This window comes from Leptodactylus fuscus, chromosome 1 (genome assembly GCF_031893055.1).
Source record: "Leptodactylus fuscus isolate aLepFus1 chromosome 1, aLepFus1.hap2, whole genome shotgun sequence".
Classification (NCBI taxonomy): Eukaryota; Metazoa; Chordata; class Amphibia; order Anura; family Leptodactylidae; genus Leptodactylus; species Leptodactylus fuscus.
Genome location: NC_134265.1, coordinates 335506562 through 335519015, shown reverse-complemented (window position 1 = coordinate 335519015; position 12454 = coordinate 335506562).

Genomic DNA, 12454 nt, shown 5'->3' with positions numbered 1-12454 from the left:
AAAGATGTGAAGAGTTCAGGAAATTTGGATTAATCCATCAAATCTGTTAGTGGAGTAGATTTAGTCGTAGATTTGAAGGGAGTCTGTCAGCAGGTGGATAGATTTGTCAGGTCATCTGGATCAAAAAACGATTTTCCCCTTGTGAACCAATGTCGTTGTTGCTGAGATCGCCATTTTTGTCAATATGCTAAAGCTCTTTGGAGCAATGACGACACCTTCATTACTCTAAAGATCATACCTCCCCAATGTACGCGCCGTGGCAAACGTAGCTCCGCCCACTTTTGTTGAGCCATTCTCATTCATTTTTCATGTGCCCCCACACAGTATAATCTTCCTACAGTCACCTGTAAATTATATTTCCCCCCTCCATCTCTGCCAGCTTCATATAACCCCTTTATCTGCCCCCAGTTTCATGTCCCCCCTCTATCTCTGCCCCCAGTTTCATGTCCCCCCTCTATCTCTGCCCCCAGTTTCATGTCCCCCCATTTCTGCCCCCAGATTAATGTCCCCCCATCTCTGCCCCCAGATTCATGTCTCCCCCCTTCATCTGCCCCAGCGTCATGCTGTACTCCCCCTCCTCATCTGCTCCAGTGTCATGCCGTTTCCCTCTTCATCTGCCCCAGTGTCATGCCGTTCTCCCCCCCTTCACCTGCCCCAGTGCCATGCCATGCCGTTCTCCCCCCCTTCACCTGCCCCAGTGCCATGCCGTTTTCCCCCCCTTCATCTGCCCCAGTGCCATGTCATGCCATTCTCCCCCCTTCATCTGCCCGTGTCATGCCATCTCTACCCCCTTAATTTGCCCCAGTGTCATGCCGTTCTCGCTCCCCCATATACCCCAAGTTTCATAGGCCCCCTACATTATGTACCCCTCAATGTTTAACAATGTTGGACGCCGATAAGTTGAAATCGGGACATACCTCCCACCGACCGGGACCACGGGACAGGACATCGAATTCGTGAATGTCCCGCGGAAATCGGGAGGGTTGGGAGGTATGCAAAGATCTCATCTGTATATTGATAAAAACAGTGATATCTCAGCAACGGAGCCCCCGATTCAGAAGAGGGAGATCTTGTTTGGTTCCGGTGACCCTAACCTATCTATCTGCAGCAGCCCTGTTTTTCTATACACTTGGTTCATACGTCTACTTTCCTATTCCCTTACGAGTCTGAGCTGCGAGCCATGATGCATTGCTGTCTTCACCTCTTCATATTTATTCAGATAATCCACCATCACTCGTCTATCCAACAGAATCAGTTCACTTCTACGCTCAAGGGGGCCCGTTTATCAATACCATCCCATTCATAGTGTTAGACATGTTTATGAATCTGTTGTGTGGACCTTCATAAATATGGAAGATTTTTAGCCGCTCCAGGCTGTCCATCTATGTTATTATTCTATAGCAGGCGATCTTTTTAATGGTCGGGTTCACACAACCAATATTTACAGGTTGCACCTTACCTCGTGTGCCTGTTTTACCTTCTTAATTAACCCTTTGTGTTTCCACAACAACAGAACGTCTCCTTTTACTTCGGGTGAGAGGCGACTACGTCTGATCCTGTTCTGTGAGGTTTCCAGCTGTGTAACCCGAGGTATAACCTGAGACAACACATGACAGCTGACGCCTCGAGCTGACACACAGCACGTGATACAACTGAGCAGGTGAAGGCAGCGCTTCTGACACACAGTCACAGTATACAACTATGTTGTATGTACTTGTATGTCATAAAGCAGTAAACTACCGCCATAAACATGGCAGATAGACATCGCTACTGTAGTGCAGTGAAGGTCAGGTATATAGGAAATGGGGCCCAGGGCAACAAGCAATGGAGGCAAACTCATAAATTTAGTGTTTTCATAACTAAACAAACATACTTAAAGCCCTTAGGCCTCATGCACAAAACTGAGAAAATAACGAACATAAGACGGCGTTTAGCCTCCATTTTGCAAAAATTTGTCTATCAGTTAAAAGTATGGATTAACCTTTTTGGTCTTAATTTTCACCAAACCCACTCATGTGCTGACACATAACCCAAAAACCGTTGCTTAAAACTGGCCCATAGACTCGCAATAGGTCCGTAAGGCCAGAGAAATAGACAGAATAGGACCTGTCCTTTATAACTGATGTTAAAACACGTGTACCTGTACACATTGACTTCTATTGTTCTAAAAACAGACTAAGGGTGAATTCACACTGAGTAAACGCTAGCTTATTCTGAACGTAAAACACGTTCAGAATAAGCGGCGTCTAAAGCAGCTCCATTCATTTCTATGGGAGCCGGCATACGAGCGCTCCCCATAGAAATGAATGGGATGCTGCTTTCACTCCGAGCAGTCCCATTGAAGTGAATGGGGAGTGCCGGCGTGTACGGTAAGCTCTGCTCATGCCGGAGCGTACACGCCGGCACTCCCCATTCACTTCAATGGGACTGCTCGGAGTGAAAGCAGCATCCCATTCATTTCTATGGGGAGCGCTCGTATGCCGGCTCCCATAAAGATGAATGGAGCTGCTTTAGACGCCGCTTATTCTGAACGTGTTTTACGTTCAGAATAAGCTAGCGTTTACTCAGTGTGAATTCACCCTAAGGGAGCCTTCACACGGAGTAAACGCGCGTGTATTTTTGCAAAATACATATGTAAAAATAAGACTCCCATTGACTTCAATTATATTTTTTACACATGTAAAAATACACCTGTAAAATGTCATTGAAGTCAATGGGAGTCTTATTTTTACACGTATATTTTGCAAAAATACACGCGTGTTTACTCCGTGTGAAGGCTCCCTAATGGAAGTATAAGAGAAATGTTCAATACAAGTCAGTTTTCACTGGGTCTTATCTAATATGGGGCACTATTACATATGTACGGCCTTATTATCAGATATCCCATAGCTTTCAATGGGATCGATTCGGGTACAAGACGCATCAGTTCTTGCACCGGATCCGAGCCTCAGCTCCTATGGAGTAACACTATCTACAGCGTTTTTCCATCCGCTGATGGCTGGCGGGGTTCACTGCCGTCTGTGTCATTTTGATTTTTACTATAGCCTGCTAGGCTCATAGATATTTGTGCCGGGACCAGTTATCTAGAATCTTATGTCTCTGTCCCTCGAGCGTTTTCAGACTTACAATACTCGTTGTCTTTTCTGATCTCATCTAACTCTAGAGTCCCTCCAGGCCATTTCTCTCCGCCGTACACACGTGGTTCCTACATTATTGGCAGTCAGGATGTTTTCGCTGCGGAGATCCTCTAAATGACTAACTCCATTAGCGTGGCAGGGGGCCCATCGCGAACACAACTGACTGCCCAGAGGAACATTCTTTTCCCATACGGCTCTTACAATTCTTCACTCATCTCTTAAATGACTTAACAACCTGTTTTTATATTACATTATAAGCCATTCATGGAATTATTACAGAGACGTCTCTTTGATCCACTGTCTGATAAGGTAAGAGGTCTGCGCCGAACTGCAAAGGAAAGACGGATTTTCAGACTGAGCAAGGAGAACTACTAGACTGCTACGTGTCTATCCGACATACTGGTAGGGAACCTGGATTGAGAGCCCTATATGCGACAGTGATTGACAATGTCTGGATATAATGGCGCCATATAAGTAAGCAATATAAAAATTATTCATATTGGCCATTTGTCCCATACTCACAGATCCTTCGTTGTATGGAGGGATCCGTGAAAAAGGGTTCATCGAGAACATGTGTTTTATATGTATTGATGGTCTGGTAAAATATTGGTCATATGACTAGTCCTCATTCACATGAATGAATTTTAATGCAGTCGACGTTCACATAAATTAATAGGGTCAGATCCCCTTTGCGTTACAAAGGCTGAAATCTGCAGTATAATTTTTTTGCAACCTTGATCCGTTGAAATCTCACCCACTTTCCTGCTACTGTAATATACTGCCAATATCCTGCCTGAAAAACCAAATAGAAAATCCACCGTGTATTCATCCATGGTGCACATACCCAAACGAAATTACTCTGATTAAGGTCTCATTCACACATATGTTTTTTTGCCAACGTGTGCTGTCTGTTTTCTCCACATGACCCTTGATTTTAAGGCTAAGGCCCCACAGGATGACCCGGCAGAAAAAAAGTGCTGCGGGAAAAAATGCGGCAGCAACGCACGTGGTTCTTCCCACAGCGCTTTAATCAGAAAGATTGTGGAGTTTTCCTCTGAGGACTTTCGGTTACAATTATACCTATGGGGAAACCACCGGCGTTTCCATAGGTGTAATTGACATGCTGTGATTTCCAAAACCGCGCCAGTTTTGGAAATAGCGGTGCGTCCGCACAGTGGTTTTTACGGCAGAGTGGGCATGGGATTTGCTAGAATCTCATAAACTTTGCCTGTACTGTAAAAAGCCACAAATTTACTCTCAGCGTTTCTGACGCAAGTAAATTGCGGCGTTTCTGTCCCATGGGGGCCCTGGCCTTAATGTGCGTTTCACACCATTTGTTCATGGTGGTCAGAGAAAAATAAATGGAGGCATGCTCTATTTTGGCCCATTTGGCGGTATTATTAATAGTTATGGGCCATGAAAATCACAGACAGAACATGGAGTCATCCAGGCATTGTAAGATAATAATTATATTAAAAAATGGTTAATGTGAAAAACGCATCAACCATGGACAAAACATAGCCAAAAAATCTGTAGGATTTTATGCTGTCCATGGAAAATATAAACCGTACACACCTGTGAAAAATGGATGTGTGAATAAGGTCAAAACTTTTATGAACCAAGCAACTAAATTTGCATTAAAAAAAGGGTCTTTGAGGGTATCTCTCCCAAAGAGAATAGTTTACAGCCCATGTGGTCTGTGGGCTCTCCATTTTCCATGGAGTCAATGGTCGGTGGGCTCTCCATTTTCCATGGAGTCAATGGTCGGTGGGCTCTCCATTTTCCATGGAGTCAATGGTCGGTGGGCTCTCCATTTTCCATGGAGTCAATGGTCGGTGGGCTCTCCATTTTCCATGGAGTCAATGGTCTGTGGGCTCTCTATTTTCCATGGAGTCAATGGTCGGTGGGCTCTCCATTTTCCATGGAGTCAATGGTCTGTGGGCTCTCCATTTTCCATGGAGTCAATGGTCGGTGGGCTCTCCATTTTCCATGGAGTCAATGGTCGGTGGGCTCTCTATTTTCCATGGAGTCAATGGTCGGTGGGCTCTCTATTTTCCATGGAGTCAATGGTCTGTGGGCTCTCCATTTTCCATGGAGTCAATGGTCGGTGGGCTCTCCATTTTCCATGGAGTCAATGGTCTGTGGGCTCTCCATTTTCCATGGAGTCAATGGTCGGTGGGCTCTCCATTTTCCATGGAGTCAATGGTCGGTGGGCTCTCTATTTTCCATGGAGTCAATGGTCGGTGGGCTCTCTATTTTCCATGGAGTCAATGGTCTGTGGGCTCTCCATTTTCCATGGAGTCAATGGTCGGTGGGCTCTCCATTTTCCATGGAGTCAATGGTCGGTGGGCTCTCCATTTTCCATGAAGTCAAGGGTCGGTGGGCTCTCCATTTTCCATGAAGTCAAGGGTCGGTGGGCTCTCCATTTTACACGGACTCAATACCTTGAAAAGTATGGCAAGATGTTAAGAAAAATGGTTGTGTGAGTGAAAATCGGATCAACCATGGACAAAAGACATCCTTAAGGCTGAAGCCCCATGTTGCGACAAAAAATGCAGCATTTTATTGTACCTGCAAAGTGGATGGGATTCTGCCTAATCCCATCCACACATTGCAAAAAAAATTCCGCAGCAGAAAGGCTATGTTTTCAAAAACACTCCCGTTTCTGTAAATCGCAGCATGTCAATTATATCTGCTGGTGTTTTTCATATCGATAGGAAAACTCTGCGAAAATACAATGAAAAATGTTGCGGAAAAAAACTGTGTTTTGCTAGGAACTTGGAACAACCCTCTAGGAATAAGCTGAAACCCAGCAGCTGCCGGGAAGGAGGTGAGGAACTAAGGAGGACGTTTCACTGAATTCAGTGCAATGTCAACTTTCCCGTTCTGTGCCCCAGGGCTGGAGAAATCGGTGCTGTTAGTTTTGGCACTGATCCCTGCCCACTGTCAGAACGGCAATCCTGGCAGTCTAGCTGGGTTGTAGGAATACCCTGCCCTGACAGTACTCGTTCATAGTAATGGCGCTGAGCTATGAGGAACGCCCTTCTGACAGTGGGCAGAGATTAGTGCCGAAAATAACGGCACCGATATCTCCAGCCCTGGGGCACAGAACAGGAAAGTTGACAGTGCACTGAATTGAGCGCGCTATTGGTTTTCTAGTGGTATATAAAACCGCATGTGCATGAGGACATGAAAGGTTCTCTTAAAAGTAAAAAGTCATACCTAACCCCAGTGCTACGTTACACAGTCCCATTCCTGATTCCCTCTGTCTGGTCATCGTCGTGTTGGCCTCTCCACTTCTGGTCTGAGCGGAGAGAACAGAGATCAGGGCTGTACAATGGAGTGGTAGGATCAGTGATTTTGCTTTTTGAAAGTTTTTTTTCTTTTACACCCAACCTGGCGGCCCATGCGTTTTGATTTTTATCTGGAGAACGCCTTTAAATCAATCAGACTGTGTCCTGTCTGGGGAGAACAAAGATGGACGTGTGATTAAAGAGGACCTTACACCTCCTGGGGTACATGCAGTGTAATACATTGCTAAAAAACCAACAATGCGCTGAATTTCCCGTTCTGTGCCCCCGGTGAAGAGCTATCGTTGCCGTTATCATTAGAGATGAGTGAACAGTAAAATGTTTGAGGTTCGATATTTGTTTCGAGTAGCCCCTCAATATTCGACTACTTGAATCGAATATCAAACCCTATTATAGTCTATGGGGGGAAAATGCTCATTTCAGGGGTAGGCAACATTCGATCAAATTATACTTACCTAGTCCACGAGTGAGGGACGGGCTGGATCCTCCGAGAAGTCTTCTCCTTGCAGCGCCTCGCAGCATCTTCTGGCTCTGAATGCTAAGGAATGCCTCCTCTCACAGTACAGCGCACCAGACGTTACTGTAAGGAAGGGAGTTCCTGACTGACTGTCAGAAACGCCCTTCTGACAGTGAAGAGCTACAGTAACAGCACCAATAGCTCTTTACCGGGGGCACAGAATGGGAAAGCCAATAGTGCGCTGACGGCTTTCTAACGGTATATTACACCGCAAGTGCCCCAGGAAGTGAAAGGTCCTCTTTAAGGTCCAAAGTCAAGCATATGGCTGATTCTAGCCAACTGTCTAATTTCACCTGTTCTGCTTCCATCCATGATTCACCACTTGAGTCTCGCTCAGACTCACCAGGGGCTCCGCAACATAAACCTTCAGATCAATAGGTTGGACTGACAATGGCGCTCATTATGATGCTGGAAAAATTCAGAAAGCTCATCTGTTCTGTTTGTTGTTGATCAGCAAGTTTTATCTGGTCAAGACGGACAGAATTGACCCAAATTTCTATTTAGAGTCAACAATAGAAGAGTCAGGTCTGACCGCTGTCTGCAGAACACGACCAGTATCAGAGGAATCTATTCTAAGCTTGTGTATTCATTAACACTTTACTGAAATGAACCTCGAAATTAAACAAATATCACTGGAATCAGGGCACCTTTACCAAAATTGTACAATTTTGAGACACAGTAATAGCACATTTCATGGAATAACAAACAGGTTTTTCTAGGAATTATTTTGCTGTGTTTTTTAGTACAAACATTTTGAGGCACATAAATCTGGGGTGAGATCTGATGACAATCATTTTGGCAAAAAAACCCAAAAACTTTGTGCATTGTTTTTTGTTGTGGCTTTCCAGCAGAACGGTACAGATTTTATACAGCATGTCTATTAGTAAAACCTTGATTGGTTTTTCTTTTGATCGTCCGCATCAGGTAGCGGGGGAAGGGTGTGCGTCTATATATATTATGTCCCACAGTGGCCCCCTGAAACCTCTATTATGTCCCACAGTTGCCCACCCAACTCTATTATGCTCCATAGCCACTGTGGGACATAATAGTGGTTGCAGAGGGACGCTGATACTCCTTTTTTAAAGGTCCCCCCCCTGTTTTTATAACATACCAGTAAAACCGATATGTAAATGAGCCTGTCTGTGCACCCGGGGCGTTCTTCCAAGCCACCGTGCACCCCCCTGTGTCATACCTTGAAACCGGACCCTCTTTAGCTTGCACGCCGAAAATTCCTCCTCCTCTCCCCCTGTGACCGCCTCCAGCGTCTCTCATCTCACTCCTATACATTGAAATTTCAGGCACGTGCAGTAACACTCCCTTCTGAGCGCTACTGCACATGCCCGAGCGCCATTTTCTTGTGGACAGACAAAGAAAGCACGCAAGAAACGGTGATGAGAGACGCTGGAGGCGGTTACAGGGAGAGAGTAAGAGGAAGTTTCGGAGCGCAAGCAAGACGGGGCGGTTTGAAGGTATGACGCAAGGGGGTGCATATAGGTTTCTGTTTGGGGAGTGTCCAAGCAGACTCTCCGAACGGAAACCTGAATGCAGATGTGAACCAGGATTTCAATGGGAGCCGTCTTTTTGGTCAGGATTTTGGGGCGAATCCAGCCTCAAAATCCTGACCAAAATACCCTGTGTGAACTCAGCCGTAATGTTAGTTCACATCTGCGTTTGGTAATCTGTTCAAGCGGTGTACAGTGAAAGCACATGGACCCCATAGACTATAATGGGGTCTGTGTGCTCTCCGCACAGAACATGCGAACAGAAAAGTAGATCGTGATTTGGATTTATCTGACAACTTCTGGACTTGAATGTGGTCTTGACTATTGGGTACGCCTCTGCTTTCATTTTCGCTATTTCTATATTTTCCTGTTTTTTGTCCCCAAATATTGTATTACATTTTCTGCCTGACATAGGTTTCCTTGTTTGGTCCTTACCCTGTAAAGCCAGGTTCACACAGTATTTTTTGATCCGGATATTGACGTGGAATCCGCCTCAGAATCCATTCCAAAAAACCGCCTCCCATTGAATTCAATGGGTTCCTTTTTCTGCAAGCAGAAAAAAAAGCAACCTGCCCTTTCTCTGATTCAACCTCGGAATCCGCGGCGCACGACTCCCTCCCGACTAGGCTCATTCATTTGGGCCTAATCCGGAGTGGTATGCTGTGACTGGTTGCCAGAAAACTCTGTGTGCACTGCACCATCATACAGTTGCGACTAGCTACAGGAGAGGTTTTTTGGAGCAAATTTTGCGCATAAAAATCCAGCCCAAAAAAACCCTGTGTGAACCCAGCTTTAGTATATCTATTTTATATCATGTTGTTCCACCTGGATCCAGAGCAGTCAAGTCCATCCTACCTTGCAGCAGGGTCTGGTGAATCCCTTGGAGTAGCCTTAGACTTTGCTTTACCATCTCCAACAAGTCTAGCTCTTTACATCAATTGCTAGACATTGCTTCATCGATTATGATACAGTTGGAATTTTTTCTCTAGCCCCTACCATTCCTGAGCAATCAATGCTGTTAGTTTTGGTGCCTGATATACTATTTAGACTCTGTACTGTCAGGAGGGCGGTGTCAGGCAGGAGCAGACAAGGGGTGTGATTCTGAGCTCTGACATTGGCTGCCTCTGATTGGAGCTCTGAATCACACCCCCTGCATGACACCGCCCACCTGATATTACAGAGCTCAAATAGCACATCAGGCACCAAAATTCCTGGGCTTGTTGTTCAGGAACGCTGGGGGCTAGAGAGAAAATTCCAACTGTGCTAGAATCAGTGAAGTGCAGCCTATAAAAAGATGCTCAGATCTTGAATAGATGAAGGTGGTAGAAGTCCCTCTTTAACTGGAGCATTGTTAGATTATAGGTAGTTTTTTTTTTCTTGCAGTCTTTTGATCCTATCCCTTACCAGCTACATATCAGGATATTGCTTAAGTAATAACTCCATAATACATTCCTTCCTGACTTCATTTAGCAAATTCCACCTGTAAACAGAATAGCTTGGGATATCTTCTTTTAAAAAGACATCTAGGATGCTTTGCAAATTGTTGCTACAACAATGCAGCAGCAAAATCTATAATCTCAATCGAAACAGGATGTACATAGCAAAAAAAAAAATGCAGCCATCATCATGGTATTTTCCTTGCTTGACAATTGTTTTCTCTGCCTTGTATAGAACTGTACAACTAGTATATCCTGACCCATAACCGTGGGAAAGGTACAATTACATGAAGATGTTAAGTGCTTAAGATGTTAGGCTTATTGTTATCCCAGTCCATAATACACTGTAAAACAAAGATAGAAACATGTATGTACTAGAGTGACATTAAAGTAGAACTCCTTTATAAATTTGAGAATGACACTTCTCCCAATAGTAGGTTGCAGGAAGCCAAGATCTGTCTTTTCAATGGAACTAGATCACTTGTGTTTAGTAATGACTAGAAGGAGGACCTGGCTTTGCATGGGTATATTTTATTTTTTGTTTGTGTAGTGGCCCCATTGGTTGGTTGCTATGGAAATCTAGTGTAAAGCTGTGTGTATGTGAAGACTGATGAACCTGTGAGTTCCCATTGGTCCATGAGTGTCACGTGATCATGTGTATCTCAGTTTGGATATCAGTGAAAAACCTGTGATCAGTTGTTAAGGATACCTGGAGTAAAAAGATTGGTTGTTATGGAAACCTGGAGTAAGGCTGTGTGTATGTGACATTGTGTAACAGTGTCATCTACAGTGCCTTGCCCATTTAAAGCTGACCTACAGCAGTGAAGAAAATGGCTGGGTTGTTATGGAAACCTGGAGTAAAGCTGTGTGCATGTGGAGACTAAATGCCAGTGAGCTTCTATAGACTGATAAGGGACATGTGACTGTGTGTATGGCAGTTGGAATATGAGTGGAAGACTTGCAGGTTTGTATGGGCAGGCCATTGTTTTGGGAATACTATATCTCAGGAACAGTAAATCTTAGAGAGCTGGGATCTGGTCTAAAACCTTCCTGGACACCTGATGTATCTGTTTGCCAAATTTGGTGAGGATCGGTCCAGTCATTTGGTCACGCATAAAGAACAGAGAGATGGGCAGACATACAAACAGAATATACAGTATATATATGTGAGTTAGATGAGTTTGAAAAATTGATACATAACAAAACCGAAGGATAATGGCATAACATACCGCAAAAGTATCCCGAGAGCTTAAGGCAATGTAATTGAATATTCTTCTCTGGCCAACAGATCACTTGATCTTAACCCAACTGAGCATGCTTTACACTTCCTGAAGACAAAACTGAAGGACCCATAAAGAATCAGCAACAGAATGGTCTGGTAAAGCTTCTCAAGGGAAGTTCGGTATTTGGTGTTGTCCATGTGTTCGTGACTTCAGCCAGTCATTGACCACAAAGGACTTACTTAGAAATATTAAAGCTATCGCTTGGATGTATCATTTTACTTCGTCCTATTATTTTTGGGTGAACTGTGTAAAAATATAACTGTAATCCCTAAACATTTTGAGAAATATTTTTGCAAAATCCCTTGATGCTAGGTTCACACTAGGGCGGTTTCCCTCCGATGGACCCAAACACTAGAGAGGTGAAATGCTAAAACAGTGGTTATACATGGATCCCGGAAGACCCCATTAACTATAATGGAGTCCATCAGGCGCCCATTGTTTTTAAACTGAAACTGGTGGAGGAAAAAGTCCTCCATGCAGGACTTTTTCCTCTGCAGTTTTTGGTGGACTCTGTGACAGAGACTCCAACAGAGATTCCGGTGAAGATGTGACTGTAGCCTTAATCAAAGTAGAAAGTCTACACTTCGATCACATCTTGGTGGCTTCAAATCCAAAGAGGAGGTGTATAGAAGATACATTAAAAAAAAAACCTTCTGTCACTGTCCAAAAGTTTCTTGACCCATCATTACATGGCATGAACTCCAATGCTTCTCATCCCTAGTCAATGTTTACAGGGTGGGGACGTTCTGTAAAAGTTGCAAAGTTCAGTTGTAACTAGAAGAATACATTGCAGAGGTTTGGTCAGGATGAAGGAAAAAAGAGAAGGACCTCAATAAGAGATCTCCGAATGTCATAGGTTACTCTTCTTCTGACCAATAATGGTTTTAGGTATTGTCTATGCATAGATGAGTATTCTTGTTTCTGGAACATCTCCCTACATCCTATCCTATCCTACTAATATTATATATGTGAAAGTTTGTATGTTTGTATGTTTGTTCTTCAATCACGCAAAAACGGCTGAATGGATTTGAATGAAATTTGGCACATAGATAGTATGTAACCTCAATTAAAACATAGGTAAATGACATGGCTTCATGACTGTTCTGAATTTATGTTCACATACTATATTAGGGTGAATTCACACTGAGTAAACGCTAGCTTATTCTGAACGTAAAACACGCTCAGAATAAGCGGCGTCTAAAGCAGCTCCATTCATTTCTATGGGAGCGGGGATACGAGCGCTCCCCATAGAAATGAATGGGCTGCTT